Raw genomic sequence first — 24,362 nt, 5'->3', positions numbered from 1 at the left:
GTTGTCACCACGCAGACTGTGAATGATGTCTACACCCAAACGTGGCTGAGGATATCTTCATTATGTGGGACATGCCCAGGTTGGCACCTCTGAGAACAGTGTCCCTATTACTGAGCACTGGTGTTTCCATCAAGGGAATCTCTAGTGGACATACTCCATATGCTGTGGGATGCAGAACTATTATACACCTTTCAACCGATGCCTCTCCTGTCTCAAGTGCTGAAGAAGATTAGGACAAATTTCGGTCAAATCATCTTACTAGCTCTCGGTGAGTCCAGGAGAATGTGGTACCCCAAACTGTTGAGCTTGAGCATTTACCCCCCTATCCATCTACCTCTTCCTGTCTCAGCAACAGGGCAAGGTCCTTCACCTGAATCTCCTTAACCTATGCCTACATGCATTGATATTGAGCAGCGGCAGCTGATCAGTTTCAGACTTAATGCTGAGGCACTGGATGTGATTTATTTTGCCTAGACAACCTTCAATCACATCTATCTATTTGGGTCAATAGGTGATATTTCAGGTCTGGTGAGAGGAACATCAGCTTGTTCCTCTGCAGGCCAAGTTATCCAATGGTTTGTTGTTTGTCCAATCTTTGGCCAAGTAAGGCTTTGCTGTTGGCCACTTAAGAGTTATATGGTGTCTCTTTTGGCATTGTTGTATTTACATAATTAACTTTCTTTATTCATCAGTTGTGATGTGGATTCTGAAAGGACTCGCATACATGTCCCCACTAACTCCTTTCATTTTTTTTTTTTAATATATTTTATTGGTTTATGCATTCAGGTTGTGATACACATTTATGCAACATCGAGGAAGATAGAGAGTGATCATACACATTGCTTAAATTGATACAATAAGTCAATACAATGGCAATATTCATTAAAACATTCTCTGTGTACATCGGCTCCTGCGGCAGGAATGTTACAATGTCATCGATTGATCAGACAACTATAATGGACATGGTATCACTCAGGGTGTTAAGCATTGTATCCTCAGGGTGTTGTGTAGCTAAGTATGGTGGGAGGTGCCCACTAACTCCTTTCATAATGCCTCAGTGGGACCTTAACTTGGTCTTTCGTGATATGTACTTCTTAAGAGTCCATGCTGAGTTGTTCTCTGCTGCTGCTCCCCAGCAAGACAGTGTTTCTTATTGCGATTGACTTTGCACACTACTTAAGAGGTGCAACAAGTGACATTGCAACCCCTGTATACCACCTTCTACCAAAGTTCCTGATAAAGAGGGGCTGAGGGCTTCTGTTTCCTTTATAACACAATGCATATTGCCTTTTTTAAGAAATTGAATTATTAGTTGAAAGGGTTGGATGCTCCACTCAAATATTAAACACAATCCTTGTCTGGGTGAACCACAAAACGTCAATTAACCTTGTTTGCCCTCTGGTTTCTTGGCACAAACGCAGGCAGGCTTAACCTGGAGGCAATGTGCAAAGTATTTATGCAGCACACAGTATTAACATGAAAATACAAGACAAGGAAAATGCCACACCAATTAGAAAATGTATTAAATTTGAATAAGTAAAATAACCAGAGTTATTGATTTTTAAAGTTTCAAGGGAAAATAGTTCCCAAAAGCAGAAAATGTCAATTGTGGTTATTTGGTCGACTGCGATGGAATAAGTTTGGCCTGCTGGAAAGGATTCCTGGCTTTACTTGAAGCTGAGATGCGAGGTCCTGCGTCACACTGCTTCAGTTCTGATGAGGCCACCAGTCCGAATCTGAGAGGTTTTGCGAAGTGAGGCCCTGCATCGCGTTGCCTCGCACTGCTTCAGTTCCGATGAAGCCTCTCATTAGAAGCTTTGAGGTGCTGCAATGCGGGGTCTTAGAGTTGCATCGCAATGTGTCGTTTCTGATGAGGCCACCGGTCAAGAGCTGCAAGGTGCTGCGATGCAAGTTACTGAATCAAGTTGTGTAGTGCTGCATTCGTTTTTAGGGAACCATCAGTTGGACATGGAGGAGTACACTCTGATGCCAGCCAAAAGTCCAGGACCTACGGGGCACCTCTTGGGGATCAGGACTCACTCCAGCAGAGGACAGCAGCAGGGCACTGGCAGGTTTAGTTGAGTTTGGTCAACTGGGCAGATGCATGGCAGGTCCTGAAGCTTGTTGTCCTGTAGCTCACAAAGGAGACTGGCCAGGTAGACCTAAGAATCACTGTGGTGGTGCTGGGTTCAAGGGAACAGGTCCAGTCTTCCTCAGTCCTTCCAGCTGCAGGGCAGAAAAGCATTCCTCCTTCTGAGTCTTTCACAGGTCCAGGAGTTATATGTTGAAAGACTCTAGAGGTCCAGTATTTATACCTGGTACCAGCCTTTGTGTGGGGGACTCCTTGTCTTACCCTCACATCTTGTTCGGGATACTTCTTCCCTTTCCCCTGTCAAAGCTCCAAACTGTCTGGGGATGACAAAAGGCAGGCAGGCAGGCAAGCCTGATGTCCGATTCCTATGAGTGTGTGTGGCAGAGCCCTTCGAAGTGCAAGTTTGCCCATCCTGGCCACACCTAAGCTCATTTTGTCACTGTCCTGAAGATTTAAAAAAAAAACAGTAGTCATGTGAAACTGGACACTGGGAGAAGGCACAAATGGTTTGGAGAAGAAAATGGCAACTTTCTAAAAGTGTATGTGTGAGGGTACTGCACTCAATTTTACCAATTTTAGTGTATTTGCTCGATATGTGTGCTGCGGTAGATTAGTGCCTGCTTACTGCTTAAATAGAGGTGTGTGGCCTGGTCCCTGAAGGTAACCAGGACTCTAACGCGCACAACAATAAATTCAAATTCTCCAGTAATGCATTTTAAGTACAATTTTATCAGAAGTTGCAAAAAATCATCAAAGTTTCACATTTTATAGCATGTGGGAACTTATTCACAAAGTGAACAATAGTTCTACATCATATCAATACAAGTTCAAATCATAGTACAAAACAATATATTAAAAAACCCAATGCATTTCGGGGCTGAAGCCCCTTCGTCAGGGGTCTGTTAAGAAACAAAAGAAAGAAAGAAAGGAAACTCAGTTACTGATGGTGCCGTAGAAGTGAATAAACTTGTGTGTGGCTTGTGATTTGAATGAATCTTACCGAGATTCAGAAAGTAAACTCAATGTATCCTATATTGATGAGATTTATTCCTTGACAACAGTCAATCTAAACAAAAAGAATTGTGAAACGTTCGTTGAGGAATCTGTATTATGGATTTCATTTGTTTGTTTTGAAAAAAAACTGTTTCAAATTAGTTTACCTGAACCGTGCTTGGATATTAATTATCTGCAAAAGAAACATTATTTTTATGATCATTGGTAAGGGGTCGGAATAAATATTACCGAAAAGTGTTTGCTTTAACACAAAAACTTAATTTGCTCACCTTCGAGTCTGTGTAGAACCAAAAAAGTGTAATATCCTATGAAAACAAAATATATGTATATTCAAGTAAAGCTTCACAAGCTCTACATCGTAAGCTCTAGGGAGTTAAAAGAAAGATTTTTACCTGCGAGCCTCAGGGGAAGTTTAAATAATCTCGCTATTTCTTTTAAACGCTCAGGCTGTGGAAAAAATAGACGCTATGAGTAACCTGTTTGCAGTTTTCAAACGGTGAAACGCACAACGGTGCTTACGAGAAGTCTTACCGATATTATAGATGCTCCCGTGCGGTGTATTGGATTCTCGAGAATGCCGACCGGAACTAACCCTCTAGGTAGTTAGTCCTTCTTTTTTGTTTAGCCGCCGATGTCTGGCGCATGGCGATAGATGTAGGACTCCAGTATTATTATAGACGCCATTAGTAAAGGGTGTTTTTAGGGCTGGCTATAGTGGATGTGACGTTCTGATTACACTCAAGGAATAATCAAATGATCATTAAACGTATACATATTCGTAACCTGTTAGTCACACTATAATGCAACTTAAAAATAATAAACAATAAAAATAACAATGATTATTACCACAGACTAAGGTAACCAAATTGAAAGTCAAAAATGAATAACATGAATATTTCTCCATATATATAAATTCCTGCCTATTTACAATCTAGAAATTGAAGTAAGATTAAACGCATGTTGCTAGAGTGCTTATGTGTATTCAGGAACTGTAAATTCGTGGTTGTGTCATATGAATGTACGTATCACTGTGGGGTAGAAACCCATGAGGGTCTGATTGTGCTCAAAGCGGTTCAGGTAAACTAATTTGAAACAGTTTTTTTTCAAAACAAACAAATGAAATCCATAATACAGATTCCTCAACGAACGTTTCACAATTCTTTTTGTTTAGATTGACTGTTGTCAAGGAATAAATCTCATCAATATAGGATACATCGAGTTTACTTTCTGAATCGCGGTAAGATTCATTCAAATCACAAGCCACACAAAAGTTTATTCACTTCTACGGCACCATCAGTAACTGAGTTTCCTTTCTTTCTTTCTTTTGTTTCTTAACAGACCCCTGACGAAGGGCCTTCAGCCCCGAAATGCATTGGGTTTTTTAATATATTGTTTTGTACTATGATTTGAACTTGTATTGATATGATGTAGAACTATTGTTCACTTTGTGAATAAGTTCCCACATGCTATAAAATGTGAAACTTTGATGATTTTTTGCAACTGATGATTTTTTGCAACTTCTGATAAAATTGTACTTAAAATGCTGGAGAATTTGAATTTATTGTTGTGCGCGTTAGAGTCCTGGTTACCTTCAGGGACCAGGCCACACACCTCAACTTTCTAAAAGTGGCATTTTCAAAAATGTCTTGAAATTCAACTTTACCATTAATAAGGAGTTTAAATTACAATTATTATAGGTCTAAACAGTATATATCTACTTGCTCCCATTCCAAAGTTAGCAATTATTATGTATAATAAGATAAGCGAAACACCACTTTAGCAGTTTTTCATGTCCAGGACATGTAAAACAAAAGTACGCACGTCCTACTTTATAAATACCATGCACCCTGCCTTAAGAGCTGTTAGGGGCTACCTAAGTGGTGACTTGTAAGTAATAAAAAGGAAGGTTTAGGTCTGGCAAAAGGTTTATTTCTCAGGTCGAATTGGGAGTTTAAAAACTTCACAACAGGCTGCAATGGTAGGCCTGAGACAGGTTTTAAAGTGCTACTTTGGTGGGTGGCACAATGAGTGCCGCAGGCCCACTGGTAGGATTTAATTTACAGGCCATGGGTACATGAAGTACCATTTACCAGGGACATTCAAGTAAATTAAAGGTGCCATGTGGGTGTAGGCCAATTTTACCATGTTTTAAAGAAAGGCATGAGCCTGTTAGCACTGATCAGTGGGCAAGTGCACAGAGTAATGAAGCCAACAAAAATTAATTAATCAAGATAGGAGGGTGAAGGCAGATAGAGGGGGGGTGGGACTGCCACCAAAGGGTGTTTAGTCTAGCACCCTTCTATGTAGGTTAGTCCATCACCCTCCACACAATTTTTTCTCTACCCCACATCCCCCTAAGGAGGAGAAGAGGCTTCACTGGCTAGACCTAAAGGGAGCTCTCTGTGCTGATTTTAGGCATATTAAGGAGTACCAAATTGACAACCAGCTTTTTGTGGGTTTTGCATCTGGTAAGAAAAGAAACAGAAGCAGACTGTCAATTTGGATCAACCTGTACAGGAAGACAAGCTATGCCTCGGCCAAGACTTAGCCCTGATGGTGTATGGGCTCATTCTACTGGAGCCAAGGCTATTTCAACTGTATTGGCATGAGATGTCTGATGTTGGACATCTGCCAGGTTGTTCGATGTGCGTCCATGCACACATTCACAAAGCCTTAACAGTCAAGGCCGTAGAGAGAGGACCATTTTGTCTGCTCGGTCCTACAAGACTTCTTGGTGGAAGTCCACTCCTCCAGAATCTCCATCATTGGAGATGCACTGCTTCGGTATCCATTCAAAAGGTGCGAAATCTGCAGATAGAAGTATCTATTAATAGAGCATATTACTTACCTTTGATAACACTGTTTCTGGTAGTACTCTAACCGCATAAGGAAGAATCAACACTTATATAGAGTATCCACCAGAAAGAGTGTTTCCAAAGGTAAGTAACTTGTTAGTTTGTTCCTTAGTGCAAAAAAACACAAGAAAACTGAGAAAACAATTAATTACAAATTTAGGTAAAGAAAAAATGAAAGCTCTTGATTTCACTACATATTTTAAATGAATAGAAAACATTGTGGTGATGTAGATGCATACCTTGGTGTATGTGCATTATGTGAATGCTTAATTGCTGCTTGTCTGTGTAATGTGTGTGTAGTGTGTGGCAGTTAGATGGTGATTTATCCTTATTTGGGTTGTCGGCTATTTGCTATATAGATTGTGCAGTATAAAGGCATGGTATATTGTTTAGGTTGTAGTTGTGGTCTATGTTGGAGTGTGTAGGTAGTGTCTGTGCAAGTTTGTGCTGTAGGTTGTAGGTGTATGGTGGTGGAATAAATAGTAATAAAGGTATAAGCTGCTGCCTGGGAATAAATAGTAGTAAAGGTATAAGCTGCTGCCTGGGGAGAAGTGGAGGCACCAAGGAGCTTGTTTAGTTGTAGTAGATTGTGTTGCAGTTGATGCTAAGGATATATTTTGTGGTATAGGGTGCATGTGTTCACATAGGCTGTAGATGTTGTTTTCGCATGCAAATAATGGGGAAGAATGAAAAAGAGTGGCGTGGCAGAGTAGACAATGGTGTAGAATGAATAGTGGAGGCGTAGTGTATATGAGTTTTTGTGCACGTGGTGCTGTATGATTTAGATGGTGTAGGATACAGTTTACGCGGATGAGTGAAGGGTGGAACATAAGATGTAGGGGTGTGTATGTGTAAGTTGATGTAAAATGGTGTAGGTATTTGAGGGTGTAGATGGTGCGGGTCTTGTGTGTTTAAATGTAGTAAGTAGTGGTACGATGTAGGCATAGACAGGCCACTGGAATTACCCTGTATTCGAGGCCCAAATGAAGTGGCATGGCCGAGTATATTATACAGCAAGAAAATGCAAATAATGTGGCGTGATGGAGCACGTGCTGTGTGGCAGTATTTTCTCTCGTGTATCATTTTAACATAAATTGATACACAACGGAGCTCGGCGCTGTGCAAAATACAAAGCTTAGAAGTGGTCGTTCAGATTTATTCAGTGCCCGCACTTTGTGCCTTCAGGGAGCATCTCTTTCCACTGACAAACATCCCTACTGGATTGTTCATCACATGAGAATCATTGAAGTGTCTTGCTTGGTAAGACATCAGCCTTTATCGAGAGAAGTCCAATCTTTGCTTTTTTTGTGCTCAGCAGTGCCTTTTTTTTTTAAACAAATGCTGTATTGAGAACAGTGTATGCGGTGCAACAAAGATTTTCACGGTTAATGGAAGAACTTTTTTTCATGGCAAGAAGGAATTATTGTTTAATCACTGACTGAAATAATTGTAAATATATCATGATATATGTTATGCTACAAATTACCCTGCACCCACAGTCCATCTATAAGGAGTATTATTACAGTCTGAGAATAGGTTTCACCTTGTTGCTACCAATATAATACTTACATTCAACAAGGGAAAGTGAGAGTAGTTACTGCTTGCAAAGTGGTTGCAATTGTGTTGCACCACATGCGCCTTGCCTTGGGTGTGTATACGGCGAATGCGGCTTCTCCATAGTTATGTAAAGAGCGCAGCCACACATTGGTTATATGTTGGTGGGCCTGGTGTAAGGCAGGCGCGGTTCGTCCATTGGGGCATGGGGGCGTAGCCCCCCCTGCCCGACGCCGCCCGCAGCTCCCTCATGACAATTATGTCAATGAATCAACATGACATCAGACCGCCGGGCGGGCGTCATGTTGATTGATTGACATTGTACAGGCGGCAACACAAGTACGCATGCGTGGGGACGGAGGGTGAATTTTTTTACCCGTGCCCACGAATGCGCACTTGGGTTTTTGCGGCGTTGCGCATGCCCATCAGGAGCCCTAATGGGCGTGCTGCGGGAGAGAAGGTACCTGTGCCCCTGGCACCAGGATTGGCCAGGGGCGCTGTGAGCCTGTGACGTGTGGGGAGCAGAGCCCAGAGGTGGCGCGGACCGGGACGGGCAGCAAGGTAAGAGTGTGTGTTTTTCTTTTATTTTAAAGTGTTTGGTGCGAGCGTGCGTGTATGCATGAATGTTTGGTGGAGAGTGTTGTGAATGGATGTGTTTGTGTGTATGCGTGTGTGAATATATTTCTTTGAGTGTTGTGTATGTGGGTGGGGGGGAGGGGTCGCCGCCGGCCTGAGTGGCCTGGGGCCCGCACTTGAAAATCAGTTTGCGCCCACCACTGTAAAATGTCACCAGCCGCCCCTGGTGTAAGGTTTATGTGGCGAGTAGGTGGTAGAGTGGGAATAGATGTATGATGGTGGTGCAGGTACAGCCACACCCCAGCCCGGCGCCTAAGCCCTCACCCAGACGTAAGCCCGTTCCATGAGGCCATATTCAATGTCCTTTAAAAGGGATGGATGCGCCGTGCTTCTTAGGGCATTCATTGTGTCAGAGTAAGTATGCCAGGGGCTACCGACCATGTTATAGAGGCAGAATATTTGAAATCGTGTCCCACCATTGTAGCATTCTTTCACTCTTACGCCAACACTACTTGGCAGGTAGAAGCATTCAGAAGTCATGATTTTGTTATAACCTTTGCAGGTAATAATAAGGCATCTCTCACATACCAGCCTTTGGGTGGTTTAGACTTTCACTGCATGAAGTCCTTTAGGCCCCACGCTAAACCGGACAGCACGATGGACTTTGTAAAGCTGCTGACTGGTGTACTTGTTTTAAACCTTGAATTAATAACTTAATTTGTTGTAAAGACTTATCTGTGGTGACAAGTTGACAAATTCATGGACTCCGGACTTCGTGGAGTGCAACTCTGAGCCACCCGAATGGTTGGTGTGTGATAAATTGTTGGAATACGGTTTTGCCATCACCGCATCTTTAACTCTGCACCGCAGGATGGGAAATTGAAAATGACATTTAGTGCAGCGTGGTTTTTGCGAGCGCAGATTAATGGGACTGATAATAAAATGCTGCAATAATAAGGTATAATATAATGCGTGTAGTTGACTGCCTTGGTAATCGTTGCTGAATTTAAAGTATTAAGGATTTAGCGTATGCTAGGGCTTTTCCTCTTTAGTGGAGATACGACAACTGCCTTTGGACTAAGATTTTGAATAATTTATTCTGTCTGCTGACGGTGCGCCTTGGCTTTGTAATGAACAGGCACGCCATACTTGGTTATCTTAAACATAAACCTTCTACATCAGTTTCAACTCTAAAAGGCCAATATGCTGCTTTTCCTCTACCACAATTATGCGAAAACCCAAAACAGTGCGGTCTGAGAGCAGTGTAAAGCCCGCGAGAGGGGACGAACGAGGCGGCCATAGCGCGCCATCTTCGGGGTGGCCTGGTTTCCTAATTATGGGCAGTTCAGGTTGAGGGCAGCCTAGGCTGTTATCCCCTCGCGCAGTGCCTCGCTTCCAGCTTGGAAGCATGAATGTTTGATGTAGTGAAGCTTTGCAAATCCTCGGTGGATTGCTGAGCAGCAATCTCCTGCTCAGGCCCGCAGGACGCTGCTAACCCATCCATGTCTGATTATCTGGGGCCTGGGGAGCGGGATGAGACCTCCTGAGAAGTGGTGCGGGGGCTTAAAGTGAGCTTGTCGAGGTCAGGCAGAAAGCCCTCATTGATACCAGATTAGTCTCGGCGGAGATGTCCCCCGTCACATGGCCCTTCAGTCCGACTCGAAGGCAGCTTGGTTTCCCAGATGGGAACAGCCCCTTTTCGGTTCATTGAAATGCATTCCGCACTTTCTGAATACCAGCGCATCCCGAGCACGGATTTCTCCCTTCCTTCTCAGTTGTATCAGGGGCGGCCTTAGGCATGTGCAAGCTGTGCACCTGCATGTGCACCTGCACAGGGCCACCAAACCACAGGGACCACCACGCCAATATATATCCTTAATATAATAATCCTCTGAGGATGGATACATATTTGCCTGGCGGCCCCTGGCAGGGATTTGGCGGCCTCCTGCTATGTTCCACTTCCAAACACCCTGAGCCCCCCCTCTTCACTGGCCTCCGCGCTCCGCCCCGACCCCCTCTTCTGGGGCCCCCTACCTACGCTCCCTGCCCAGGGCCGCCATGAGCCTAGAGCCGCCCCTGGTTGTATGGTCGATTAAAACACGATTTGCATTTCCTTGACCGATGGAAAGGATTGCCAGCTTAGAACTTGGGAACATCGTGCTACAATTATGTATTATGAAATTATCCGATAGCCAGCCCATGGTTAAAGTCATATCTGTGTTCGATAACAAAAAATAGCTTGAAAATTAAATTAGGCAAAGAATTAAGAAAGAAAAGTTACCTAACAAGGTAGTGATGCGTTAGACACGCACGAGGCAGACTGTGCATGCATTTATTAGGTTTCCTATTATGGTTGCGGTGAATTGACTTTGTTGTATTAAGGCCTACTGAACATCATGGCGGCTCTGATGCAAGGAGGGACAATGTTGTCCCTTTAAATGTGTTTAGGCTGCTCGAACTGGCACAGTAAGGGTGCCCTGGTCTCCAATAGAATCTGGTAAATGGGCATACTCCCCTGATTTAGTAGTAAAAAAGCAGTAGTGTTTGAGGTGCAGTAGGCCCTGCAGACCCCTGTGTCTCCATGCCAGCATACCTGCTGTTCTATTGATGGCTGCGCCCCTGGCTGCCAGCACCACGGTCCAGTAATGGGGTTTTGCTCGTTAGGTGTATTCTTTCTACAGCATTTACTGTTTTCATCTCTTTGCTGCTGTTAGAAAAGAAATCCATTGAAGCGATTCTACTCAGACTGTGCATTGCCTGATAACAACAAGGTTCAGTGAGCCGCTTTTCTTTTACCTGTTCCATTGCAATAATGCACTGCATTGAAGAGTGAAATGTAAAGAGTGTGAAATGAAAACTCTGGCTAGGAAATGTTTCAAATGAGTATGCTATACCAAAATACTTTTGTGACTTAAAGCACACTTTTTTGGCTTTTCTATTCAGAATGTGAGACACAAAAAACAGCAGAGAAACCCTTAAAGCAACAAAGCATAAGTCTAAGGGTCAGACTGAGGAAATTTAATTCCCATCTATCTGTGCAGTGCTTAATTTATATTTTTAAAAAAGTGCCTGGGGCCTTGTCAGAATTGGCTACTGAAGCTTGCACTACCCATTGCCCCTGCCAGCACAAAAACAATACTATTCATCACACTCTTAAAAGTGAGACATTTCTAGGCACCCAAAGATATTAAAATTGCTTAGGCAACAGCTATTAGTCATTTTCAACATACATTGAATTATTAAACAACTGTTGTTAGGCTCATTTAAAAATTAGACAGATGGTGCCACCATGTGGCAGACAATTAAGTGCTGGTGCCAAGCACTGGAAAGCAGTGGATCAAATTAAGCACTGCTTGTGGTATTTACCAAGTGACCCAAGCCACTAGTGAAGTTGCTAATAGAACTTTTGATTGTGGGACATGCGATTTTATATTTACTGTTATAAGTATTAGGGTAAACATTCCTGCTTGCAAAAATGTTGCTGATTGAAAAAAATACAATTAAAAAAGGTTTGGGCAACCGTAGAATTATTTTATCCTTACACTTAATACAACAACATCTTTCGGTAACACCTGGCATTTTCCACACAACTATTTCAGGGTGTTGTTCAGAAGACTCTGATTCTTCAGTGCTGCACATTGTTGTGAATCTTTGTAGTTTACCCAAATTACTAGCCAGCTTGTGGTCCTCCTTTTATCCGCAGTTTTGCTAATTATTGGGGAACTTTGGTTTACTGCAAACCCCTCTATTATTCCAGAAAAACCTCTGGCCTTTCTTAGATGTAGTCCAATACGACTCTTACAAAATATAAGACACCTTGGGAGCTAAACAATAGAAAGCGTTCCTTCCAGGTTACTTCAGCAGTGCTGTTGCATTCTGACCTTGGTCCATCCTGATCTGCACTTGACTACCTCTGGCTTCAGCACATCACTTCGAGATCCTGCTCCCTTTCGGCACCATCCCATCCATGGGATCCTGGAGCTCACGAGTATCTGATTCCAGAATAAGAGAGAAAAACCCTTTTTTGGTTGACCATATAGCACCCCAAAATATACTCAGGTGTGAATAGCACTGAGGACTATTGTGAATCCGCAAAACTCCCTCCGCAGTATTTAATCAAACATAAACATGTATTTAGAGAATGGCAAGCCAACATACGACCTCATAAACAAAACATAGTAACGTACTTTAAACAACAAGCCTTGCTTTTTCTAGATGTTTCCATTAATGTCCCTTTAAAGACACCAAACCTTTCTGTATTAGGTCGAGCCTGGGCAATGCATTGGGCTGCTGCAAGACATGCAGTATTGGAGTATGGCTTTAAAGCTCCGCCCACTCTCCGCTCATATTTTCCATTGGGTTGTGTCATTGCAGTTTTAAACTGTGGCTTTTGATTGAGTGATGGGCTTAACAGTCACTTCTTGTCTCTTTTTTAACCTCAATGAGGACTGTCCCTCTTACTTGTGTGGTTACTTGGTATGTTTTGTTTAATGTCTTTAAGAACTATTTCCTTAATGACCTTTGCTCCTATTGCACCCACGACATGCTCTCTCCTAAACCTGTAACCTCATGTTTTGTTCAAGCAGTGCGGCTGCTCTGTATGTTATCTTGTGTTTTTTGAAAGTGCTGTGGTTTTAAGACGCACTTTATGTTCTTTTGTGTGCGCATTTGCTCGGCTTGCAGAAATCAGTTACAGCCCACTTAACAATGGCACCCGATCCCAGCCCCTCATCCCCGTCCTGCCCCTGGGGGCCGTGCTTTAATTTTCAGCACTGCGCCCGCTTTCGTAGTAACAGCAGGGGTGCACGCAAAATATTTGTTTGTATGATTGTGTTTTTTTATTTTATTTAGCATGGCGCCCGCTTCATGGGCCGCCAAGCGCATAAATCTGCACACGCGCAAAGCTGCCCGGCAAAAAAGCTTCTTAAACCTGAGTCTGCGGCTGTTTAAACCCCTACGTGGCAAGGCAACTCTTTAATAATAATAATAAATATAATACAACAAGCATTTGCAATGCAGTAGGTCTCGCATTAACGTGAGTTTAAGCTATTGGCATTGTAAATGACAATGCCTTTTATTTATGTTTTAAAAACCAAAACATAAATGAAAGGCATTGTCATTTACAATGCGAATAGCTCAAACGTGCGTACATTCGAGACCTATTGCATTGCAAATGCTTGTTTAAGAGTTGTGTCTGTATAAAAGACAAGTGCTAGCAGGCTACCTACATGGATTATCTATTTAGAGAAAGGACGTAGCAAACTCTAAGAATATATGTTGACCCTAAATAAACATGTATAAGTATATACTAAACAGCATCAAATAAATAGATACTAAAGCAGTAATGTATCAAAAATTATTAAATCTTTTTATTTCAGTTATAGTATATTTTCTTATTTTTTTCTTATTCATTTTGTATCTTCAATTAAAAACATTTGTGATTCCTATAAATGACATTCAAATTCAATAAATAAGAAATGTTACAAAATAGAACAGAACAGGAATAATATGTGTGAACAGAAAAACTACACAAAAAAAGTGATATACGATATAACCAGTCGTTGGAAAATTGGATGAAGGCAATGCGGTTGAATGGGACTACGCGCGTTTCGGCCAAGGGGCCTTCGTCAGGTGACCGTCATTCGTACATTACATACATACAGAATGTAATAAAGACCTAAACAAACAGACAAAAAAATATAGAATAACCATAAGTGAAATGCACATAAATTATAATCTACTTCAATGATTTATGATCTAAGCTGTACAGTAATTACAGGGTCTATAACTTTTCATGTAGAAATACATATATATACACAGTATTTATGTGTCAGTGTAACCACTCAATATCCTCTGTACTTAACTATCTTGTTATTCATAACAGACAGCAATACCTTACTACTCCAGTTTATACCTACATGGCTTTAATTATCAAAAATCCGATATAAATTGTGTTTATCATTTAAACATATAATCTCACACGATTTATTTCATTGCATATTTTCTTCATTTCCAAGTGTAGTGTAACTTCACATTAAAGAGTTCATTTATTAACAGTTCCAATACAAGAAAAGAGTTTAAAGGAAAAACAAAAAATAAATAGCTCTAGATATAGATAAAGCATAGGTTATGTCTACAAATAGCCAATGATACTAAAGAACAAGAGGGCAATCCATTATTACTTACATGAAAAAAGGGGTTGTGTACAGACACACGGAATATCTGGTCCCTATGGGAGCTGCTTTGTATTAATGGCGTCAACTTATAACAAACTGAAAGACAGGCACATGATCTTATTAAAACTCTAGTTATTTATTATACGGTGCTATGAAACAATAGTAGCCTGATTTAAAAATATACCTGGTAGATTTATGTAGATGCCCTTAGGAGCAGGTAATTTCGTATGTAGCTCAGGGGTTTAAATAAAGTTATATCCATATATTTTCATGATGACTTCTTCCTAGTTGCCTGACTCTGTATTGACGGAAGAACGAGGGATAGCGTTAATGCATCGCAATGCCATTGTCTATATTAGTTGAGGCATATTAAACATTAATGCATGGTATTTATATGCTATTAAATTCTGTATAGTCATGTACAAATGGTTGTTTATGAAAGGAGGGGGGGCGTACGATGAAGATATATTGTAATCTATCATTAGCAAGGCTGTAACAGTGCAGTATCCACGCTAAAATATACGTTCATGTACAAATAGTTGTTTATAAAGAAAGCATATGATGGAGATACATATTAATCTATCATTAGCAAGGCTATAACAATATAATAATTGCGCCAAGATGTTTCCAAAATTTTCTAAAGATCATACCTCGAAAATCTGCTTAATTTTATTGTTGGCTTTCAATCCATGTGATCTTTCTCTAGATGATTTAGAGTGGAACCACGGGGGACGGGCATCTATTTCCTTATTATTTATGCAGTCTAAAGGGGCAAAAAACACTATTATAGCAAACCGAATTATTATTAGTGATTTGCTTTATACAATTGCCTCTTATCGTAATTACCTTAAAGTAGTTCTGTGAGTCAATACGCCGGATAGATGATCACATAGGTCAGGCAACCTACAACATAAGTATGTAGTAGAGAGAACATTAATAATGTTTATCCCTGCTTCTAGTCCATAATACTATCCAAGCGCAGTTGTTGTACTGGACTTGAAGACGTACCTTCATTCAAGGGATGAAGCGTTCCAAAACAGGGGGGTCTGCTCGTAGTTACCTCCGATGGTAGCGGTCCGCACATAGAAAAAATCTTGGGACACATTAAGGATACCAGACATGTAATTACCCAATTTGAAGGCACCACGTTCAATGCCCACAGACAATGGATGGTGACATTGGACGTAGAGAGCCTGTACTCTAACATTCCCTGCAAAGGGGCCATGGAAGCCACCAAATGGTTCATTGAGTCCTTTAATATCGACTGCAATATGCCATTCATCTTAGATTGTCTCCAAATTATTTTGGAAAATAACATCTTTGAATTTGCAGGACAACTCTATAAACAAACTAGAGGAGTCAGTATGGGCGCCTCGTGCGCACCTACAATTGCTAATATCTATGTGGCTTTATTCGAGGAAAAATTTATTTTCAATGAGGTGGCACCTTTTTTTGAATCGATTTTTTATTGGTCACGATTTATTGATGACATCATTTTTATTTGGGATGACAACGAAGATGTCTTACAGGACTTCATATCATGGCTTAACGCCTGTGATCCCAACTTAAAATTTACAGAAAAAATAAGTAATTCAGAAATTGAATTTTTAGATTTAAACCTCAAACATCTTGAGGGAAAATTGATCATGGATCTTTTTACCAAACCCACTGCTCGCAATACACTCCTTCATTACAGTAGCTTTCATCCCTCGTCACAAAAAGACAGCATTCCCTTCAGTCAATTTCTCAGACTGAGGAGGAATTGTACCAGATTAATTGATTACGATGAGAGGGCTACTGTGATGAAGGAGAAGTTTCTAGAATGTGGCTATCCACGCAGATTGATACGCGAATCATATAAGAGAGCCAGGTATTATGATCGCCAGCATCTCCTCACAGGCACAAATGACAAACGGGATGCTAGTTTAGTATTTGTAACGCGGCATTCTATGTTGAACAATCAGATCCGTCATATTCTATATTCAAACTGGCATATCCTTAATGTTAACAAAATTGGCAATGAAATTAACAAACCCCTTTTTGCCTACAAAAAAAATAAAAACATAAAGGATATAGTTGTCAGATCCAGGATGTCAATAATGAAAGCAAAAAGTCAAAGAAGCATTGTCACTGGGGCTCTAGTGACAGGAAATCATAGATGTGGAACCTGTAAAATTTGTCCACAAGTAATTGAGACCACAGAATTCATTTTTAACAACATAACTATCCCCTTGTTGCATATGACAAACTGTAAAACCACGAACATTGTTTATTTATTAATTTGTCCATGCAATAAGGGATATGTTGGTGAATCCTCACGTTCCGTATGTACTAGAGTTACTGTTGTATGATGAATGCCCCTTTAGTGTCACACTATCTTGACATGGACCATAAACCTGAAGAAATACAGTGGGTAGTTCTGGAAAAAATTGTGGCCAAGTCTGGTATCAACACAGACAAAATTCGCCGTAAACGGGAAGTTTTTTGGATATTCACTCTGGACACTGTAAGATCGGGCCTCAATTCCCACATTCCTTGGCAGCAGGCGATCATATAATCATATTATTTGGTTACAATTCTATACATAGACATGTCCCCATAACAGATTATTGTCACCATTGTGATTTAAAATAATCTTTATCTATTTGGAGGTCACTTGGTGCCACTTTGGTGGTGATCAACACCATTTACTGTTATTATGGAGAAAACCTTGAAACATTTATGAGCATGTCTATTACTATTTGAATTTCTGTAACTATTTTAATATTTTCGAAGTACTGTAGAAATAGTTCTTGTCTTAAACCTTCTTAGCCATTGCATAAGATAACATCCGTTTACGGCAGTTTTTTTCTTCCTTTACATATGGATAATAACCACGGTGTAATAAGACGATTATTTAGTCCGTTAATTACATCGTATAAAAAAGCAAATGTTGTATGAATAATCTCGTCTAAAAAATCCTCTTAGCCTTTGAATTAATCGCCAGCTATTTACGGAAGTCTTTCTTTTACTATGTGTGTAGTGTTATCATCGTGAATCAAGACTACAATTTAGTCCGTCATTTATATCTATCATATACCCATGAGTCCGTACCACTGGGTATAATGAAGATGATTAATTACATCGTATAAAAATACAAATGTTGTATGAATAATCTTGTCTAAAAAATCTACTTAGCCCTTGAATTAACCGCTAGTTATTTATGGAAGTCTTTCTTCCTCTACATGTGTAGTGTTTACATCGTGAATTAGGACTCCATTTTAGTCCGTCATCTATATCTATTGTATACCGACGAGTCCGGAGATGATCACATTCGTCTAGGTTAATATACGTCATTAAGACGCGCTGAGGTTATTGAAATCAGCTGTAAGGCATCAAATGGTAGGTTACGAAGGCGTGCTTACCTATAAAAAAGTCAGAATTGAAAGAACTCTTTTCGACCGCTACCATCGGAGGTAACTACGAGCAGACCCCCCTGTTTTGGAACGCTTCATCCCTTGAATGAAGGTACGTCTTCAAGTCCAGTACAACAACTGCGCTTGGATAGTATTATGGACTAGAAGCAGGGATAAACATTATTAATGTTCTCTCTACTACATACTTATGTTGTAGGTTGCCTGACCTATGTGATCATCTATCCGGCGTATTGACTCACAGAACTACTTTAAGGTAATTACGATAAGAGGCAATTGTATAAAGCAAATCACTAATAATAATTCGGTTTGCTATAATAGTGTTTTTTGCCCCTTTAGACTGCATAAATAATAAGGAAATAGATGCCCGTCCCCCGTGGTTCCACTCTAAATCATCTAGAGAAAGATCACATGGATTGAAAGCCAAAAATAAAATTAAGCAGATTTTCGAGGTATGATCTTTAGAAAATTTTGGAAACATCTTGGCGCAATTATTATATTGTTATAGCCTTGCTAATGATAGATTAATATGTATCTCCATCATATGCTTTCTTTATAAACAACTATTTGTACATGACCGTATATTTTAGCGTGGATACTGCACTGTTACAGCCTTGCTAATGATAGATTACAATATATCTTCATCGTACGCCCCCCCTCCTTTCATAAACAACCATTTGTACATGACTATACAGAATTTAATAGCATATAAATACCATGCATTAATGTTTAATATGCCTCAACTAATATAGACAATGGCATTGCGATGCATTAACGCTATCCCTCGTTCTTCCGTCAATACAGAGTCAGGCAACTAGGAAGAAGTCATCATGAAAATATATGGATATAACTTTATTTAAACCCCTGAGCTACATACGAAATTACCTGCTCCTAAGGGCATCTACATAAATCTGCCAGGTATATTTTTAAATCAGGCTACTATTGTTTCATAGCACCGTATAATAAATAACTAGAGTTTTAATAAGATCATGTGCCTGTCTTTCAGTTTGTTATAAGTTGACGCCATTAATACAAAGCAGCTTCCATAGGGACCAGATATTCCGTGTGTCTGTACACAACCCCTTTTTTCATGTAAGTAATAATGGATTGCCCTCTTGTTCTTTAGTATCATTGGCTATTTGTAGACATAACCTATGCTTTATCTATATCTAGAGCTATTTATTTTTTGTTTTTCCTTTAAACTCTTTTCTTGTATTGGAACTGTTAATAAATGAACTCTTTAATGTGAAGTTACACTACACTTGGAAATGAAGAAAATATGCAATGAAATAAATCGTGTGAGATTATATGTTTAAATGATAAACACAATTTATATCGGATTTTTGATAATTAAAGCCATGTAGGTATAAACTGGAGTAGTAAGGTATTGCTGTCTGTTATGAATAACAAGATAGTTTAGTACAGAGGATATTGAGTGGTTACACTGACACATAAATACTGTGTATATATATGTATTTCTACATGAAAAGTTATAGACCCTGTAATTACTGTACAGCTTAGATCATAAATCATTGAAGTAGATTATAATTTATGTGCATTTCACTTATGGTTATTCTATATTTTTTTGTCTGTTTGTTTAGGTCTTTATTACATTCTGTATGTATGTAATGTACGAATGACGGTCACCTGACGAAGGCCCCTTGGCCGAAACGCGCGTAGTCCCATTCAACCGCATTGCCTTCATCCAATTTTCCAACGACTGGTTATATCGTATATCACTTTTTTTGTGTAGTTTTCTGTTCACACATATTATTCCTGTTCTGTTCTATTTTGTAACATTTCTTATTTATTGAATTTGAATGTCATTTATAAGAGTCACAAATGTTTTTAATTGAAGATACAAAATGAATAAGAAAAAAATAAGAAAATATACTATAACTGAAATAAAAAGATTTAATAATTTTTGATACATTACTGCTTTAGTATCTATTTATTTGATGCTGTTTAGTATATACTTATACATGTTTATTTAGGGTCAACATATATTCTTAGAGTTTGCTACGTCCTTTCTCTAAATAGATTACTTTCCCTACGAGTAGCTACCTCAGTACATTGTAGGGGTCCCCTTTTTTCCATTGAATTAATACCTACATGGATTAGCCATTCTCCTCTTCATGCTGACAGAGGTGTTGGCAGTATCATGGTATACGTGCTGCAGGAATGGGTCTTACTTTATCATACTATAAGTAATCCCAAGTGCTTGCACAGCTCTTCCTCTTCCTCTTTGAGTACTAAGAGCAGGTGCATGAGTGATTGCATAAAATCTGAGGCTTCTCTCCCCCACTCTCAGCTCCTGGAGACCGCTTGGCCTTGCTGGGGAGCAGCAGAACTGGTTTTATCAGAGTATTTCTCTGTGCCACTACTCTGCAACCATATATCTCTGCTGTAAAGTTCAAATTGGGCATGACATTTTTGAAGTTTACCCTGGAGGCACATTTCATTTTGCCTTTTCACCATTACGTGTACATCAGTTTTGAAGCCTGCTTTGTAACTTACTGGTATTTAACAACGGTAGGTGTGCAACGTTTAAAAAAAAAATCAGATAACTGGTAGTGTCCTTCTCACATCCTTTGTGGTATGTGATTCACGACCGACCACCTGTGCTTATAAAAAATGGCCTAATATTGCTTGTTGTATAGCTGATAAACCTATTTGGTCCTGGATTAAATAAGCAGGCACACGAAATTGGTGGCACAATGTTTCACATTTTATCTTAATATTGGAGTATGTAGAGTGATTTAAGATGCACATTAATGGCAGTGTTAGATTGCTAGTAAAATGCTATATCTATTTTGTGGTACCAGAGTATTGCTGTCAGAATGTCATCTACCCAGCGGCGGCGCCTCGGCTAAGGCAGAGGAGTGCCACCCCACTGCGTATTGAGAAGTAGAAAAAGGAAAAATAAAATGATAATGACAGTTTGTTATTATCATTTTTTTTTCCGCTGTCTTGCGGTTTAACGGGGTGAGGCGGGCTTGGCTGTCATCACAGTCAGCAAGGGAAGGAGTAATGGGCACTTAGGTTCGCATGACGTGTGGGTTGGCCTATTGGGCCGGCCAAACAGTCATGCGCACTTTGCATGTTCCCCAGTGGGCTGTAATACGCCTGGTGAAGAACATGCACAGTCTCCCACTGCTTGTCTGAGTGTCGAACAATGGCACTCAGATCAAACACTACTCTGCATTGCAGCATTCTGATTGGCTTAGGTGAGCCTGGGTGCTTCCTGCTTCAAGCAGGAACAGAAGAGGACAATTCGGGGCGCGGCAGCAGTCCGGATGCAAGTTGAGTCACTTTTTTGTTTATTTTTCTATTCCCCCCTCGCCCCACCTGTGCTACTCTGTGGCAGTCGCCACTGCAGCTATCAGTAAATATTGCGTCCTAAGCATCGTTTCCAAAAAACACCCTTCAAATTTAATAGTAGAAAATCTACACCCAGTGTGACAGTCTTTTGTAAATAATATTTAGGACACAATATTTATGCATACAGTATTCTGACTTATAACCATATCTATACTAAATTTCAAATACATCTTTGTAGTGTAGCTTGCAAAATGTTGGTCTATTGGCGTTATCCAAGGCCTACAAATACACCGCATATAGCACTACCTCAGTCTTCTAAGCGTTCTAGAGATGAAGCATTAACAAACTGTATACTCCTTACTAAGAGGGAAAGGGTGTAGGGCAATATAGATAGTAGTGTCTGTTGTAGGCCTTAACGGTCTATCAAATAATTCCTTTTTCTTTGTGCAGTACCTGTTATTGGCTGATCCATGGGAAGGTAGAAAGCTCTGATTTCTTGTAGGCGTTCTTATAATTGCTCACAAAAAGACATTTTACTTTCTATACACAACTAGCTATCCTGATGTAAACAGCACTTCAAGCTCGTTTCCAGTATTTTTCGGAATAATATTATTGTTAACATCACACCTCTCTAAGAATCCACCTAACCGTGATCTAAAACCTTTATACATGATTGAAGCCTATACTTCAGTGTATCTCTTCAAGCTGTAAAACAAATCAAAATCTGTGATTTGCATTTTGTTTATGCAGAGCATGCGCTATCTTGTTATGTGGCTAAATAACTTCTAGTTAAAAAAAAATCTCCCATAACTACAACATCAGATTGCCTCGCAGGGTCCTCATATTTCAACATCATCAGCGATGGGGTGAGTCATGCCTACAGCTTTGATCCAGAACACACACGAATCGCTTCTTTTCCAGAGAGTTACAGCATAAAGAGCCATAACTCGGGCTCACCCACACCTGGCTCAAACTAATGAGCCCACAATTCAAACCACTCGAAGAAGATACATCACATAATGTTGAGGCAATGTCGCCTGTTCACCAGCCAACTCCACTAAATCCTCTGACCAGAGGGAATCCATTTTAGCCCAGGGCCCTAACCCCATTATCTTCACAATCACACTGTTGCCCAGTAGAACATAAAGCCGCACACTATAAATTCCATACTTTCCAGTTTACCTGCATTTCATGCACTACTTTTCCTGGTTGAAAAAATGGACTCTCGTCCTTAGGTACCTTAACCAGCTTCTTGAGCCGAACCTCAACTAATCTGGCAGCAGATTTAATTGGAAACGACCACCCGCATCTTACAGCCCCCACTGAACTAAATATGACACATTCCAACATTTTTGCGCAGCCTTCTAGTTGATTTTCATCCTTGGTGACAGCTTAGAGTCCTTGTTCTGTCACTCCAACCCTCACTGACATTTTCCAGAAATCTGCCACAGTGATTTTAGTATGATGTTGATGGCGTTGAACTTGCGTTTCAGAGCCGCTCTCAGCTTTTCTACAGCCAACAGTGCCTTGACTCCTGGAAGGCCAAGATGGAACCTGAATCTTTAGTGTGGAATTACCTCACCTTCTGCTTGCAACGTGTTTGTTGGTTGTTGTACGTGAAGTATCCATGTGTGGGCCATGAAGAGACAAAATCTAAAAGTAGGCCCAAGACTTTCAAAACAAATTAGAAGGTATCTTGCAAAGGGGGCATTACTCGTGTCTTATAGGTGTCACAGGGATTCGACGATTTGTAGTTAAGTATGTGCCAAGACAAACTAATACGCCCCTACAGTCACTCCAGTGCGAGTCCAGAGGCACTGCTGTCCAGGAATCAGCCAATGAGACAAAGGTTTCTAAATCAATCACAACTGTGATGTGCAAAATAAAACCAGGACTGCAGCCTGCTAGCGGGGCATCAGGGCTTACCCCCAATGCTCTTCTCTGAACTACCAAAGAGCTGGGAAGCAGGAGGAAGCAACTGTCCACCCCTTACCCCCTGCAGCCGTCAGCCACGCACAGCCTCCAGTTTGACACCATTTAGGACACCATGTATAGCTAGTTCGTTCAGTGGATGCTTCATCAAGTTGAGCCCCTGCAGTCTCACCCTCGACCCAGACCTCTTTATCAGTGTGACCCATTGGGTGTACAAATGGTCCCTAGATTTATTTCCAGTTTTGTAGGTCTCCCCTTTTCTTTCCATCTTTGACAGCTTCCTTGAACAATGGTGGATTCTGCCCAGGAACTCCGGCTCTGCTCCTACACTGACCTTGCGCCTTCAACCTCAATCCTGTCCTGCCAACAACAATATGCACTGTTCTGCTGTCTTCCAACATGGCGGTTCTCCACCTGCTTCTCACCAACCTCCTCACAGAGTACCATGGGATGTCTTCCACTTCTTTCCTGTAGCGCCCTCTGGAGAATCCGAGGGCCACACCCAGCGCAGCGCACTGCATTGGCGCCTTCTCCCTGTATGAGCGGTTTCTGGGCAGGGCGAGGGAGGTCCACCAAACAAAGTGTCCTGGAGTAGAAGGCCCTGAGTCACCCCATGATCAGGATGAGCCACCGCACTCCAAATCCCCCCACTTTTTTTCCACACACCAGCCGCTCTGTAAGGATCATTATTCGGAGACTGTCGGATGGACAGCAGCGCCTTCACTCTGTTGCCATTTATCAGCTCACCAGCCCACACCCTCGTCACAGCACTTTTTGGAGATATTAACGGATCATGCGTGTCTTTTCTTGAAATCCCTTGGGGTAAATCAATCCACTCCCTCCTTCTCGCTATTTGTAGGGGTGCCCCCATTCCCGCGTCATGGAAGGGGGCAGAGGTAGTTCCCATCTATAAGAAAGGTCCAAGGGACGATCCTTCCAATTATAGGCCGATCAGCTTGCTTGATGTAAGCCAAAAAGTCGTTGGTAAAGTTATTCTACTTAGGATACTTAACTGGGTAGACGAAAACAAAATACTTAGTGACTTCCAGGCTGGTTTTAGAGTAGGCACTGGTACGATAGAGCAGGCCTTCAGGCTTATGATGATTTACTGGAAGGTGGTAGTGATAGGCAAGGGCAGTCTTTATCTCGCCTTTATCGACCTAAAGACTGCCTTTGACCTTGTCCCCCGGGACTTATTATGGAGGGTCCTGGCTAATATGGGGCTTCCACAGTATCTACTATCCCTACTAGTTAGGCTCCATCAGGACAGCTTTGCCCAAATCAGGTGGGGTTCTGGAGGGGAGAAAACGGGCTGTATTCCGGTGGAGAGAGGTGTCCGCCAGGGATGTGTTCTGGCTCCCACCCTTTTCTCCTTGTATATCAATGGGGTGGTTGAGCACCTACTGAAATTTCCATCTGATGAACCATC

At 41.0% G+C, this 24,362-nt stretch overlaps 1 protein-coding gene across 3 annotated transcripts in view; it reads left to right on the top strand.

Moving 5' to 3' along the window:
- The window catches only part of MCC (MCC regulator of Wnt signaling pathway), a 1,512,525-nt gene that overhangs the window by 691,203 nt on the left and 796,960 nt on the right, over nt 1-24,362 (top strand). The gene's annotated exons all lie outside the window — the stretch shown is intronic.

This window comes from Lissotriton helveticus, chromosome 2_1, assembly GCF_964261635.1.
Source record: "Lissotriton helveticus chromosome 2_1, aLisHel1.1, whole genome shotgun sequence".
Lineage (NCBI taxonomy): Eukaryota > Metazoa > Chordata > Amphibia > Caudata > Salamandridae > Lissotriton > Lissotriton helveticus.
This window is presented reverse-complemented; position numbering and strand designations above follow the sequence as displayed.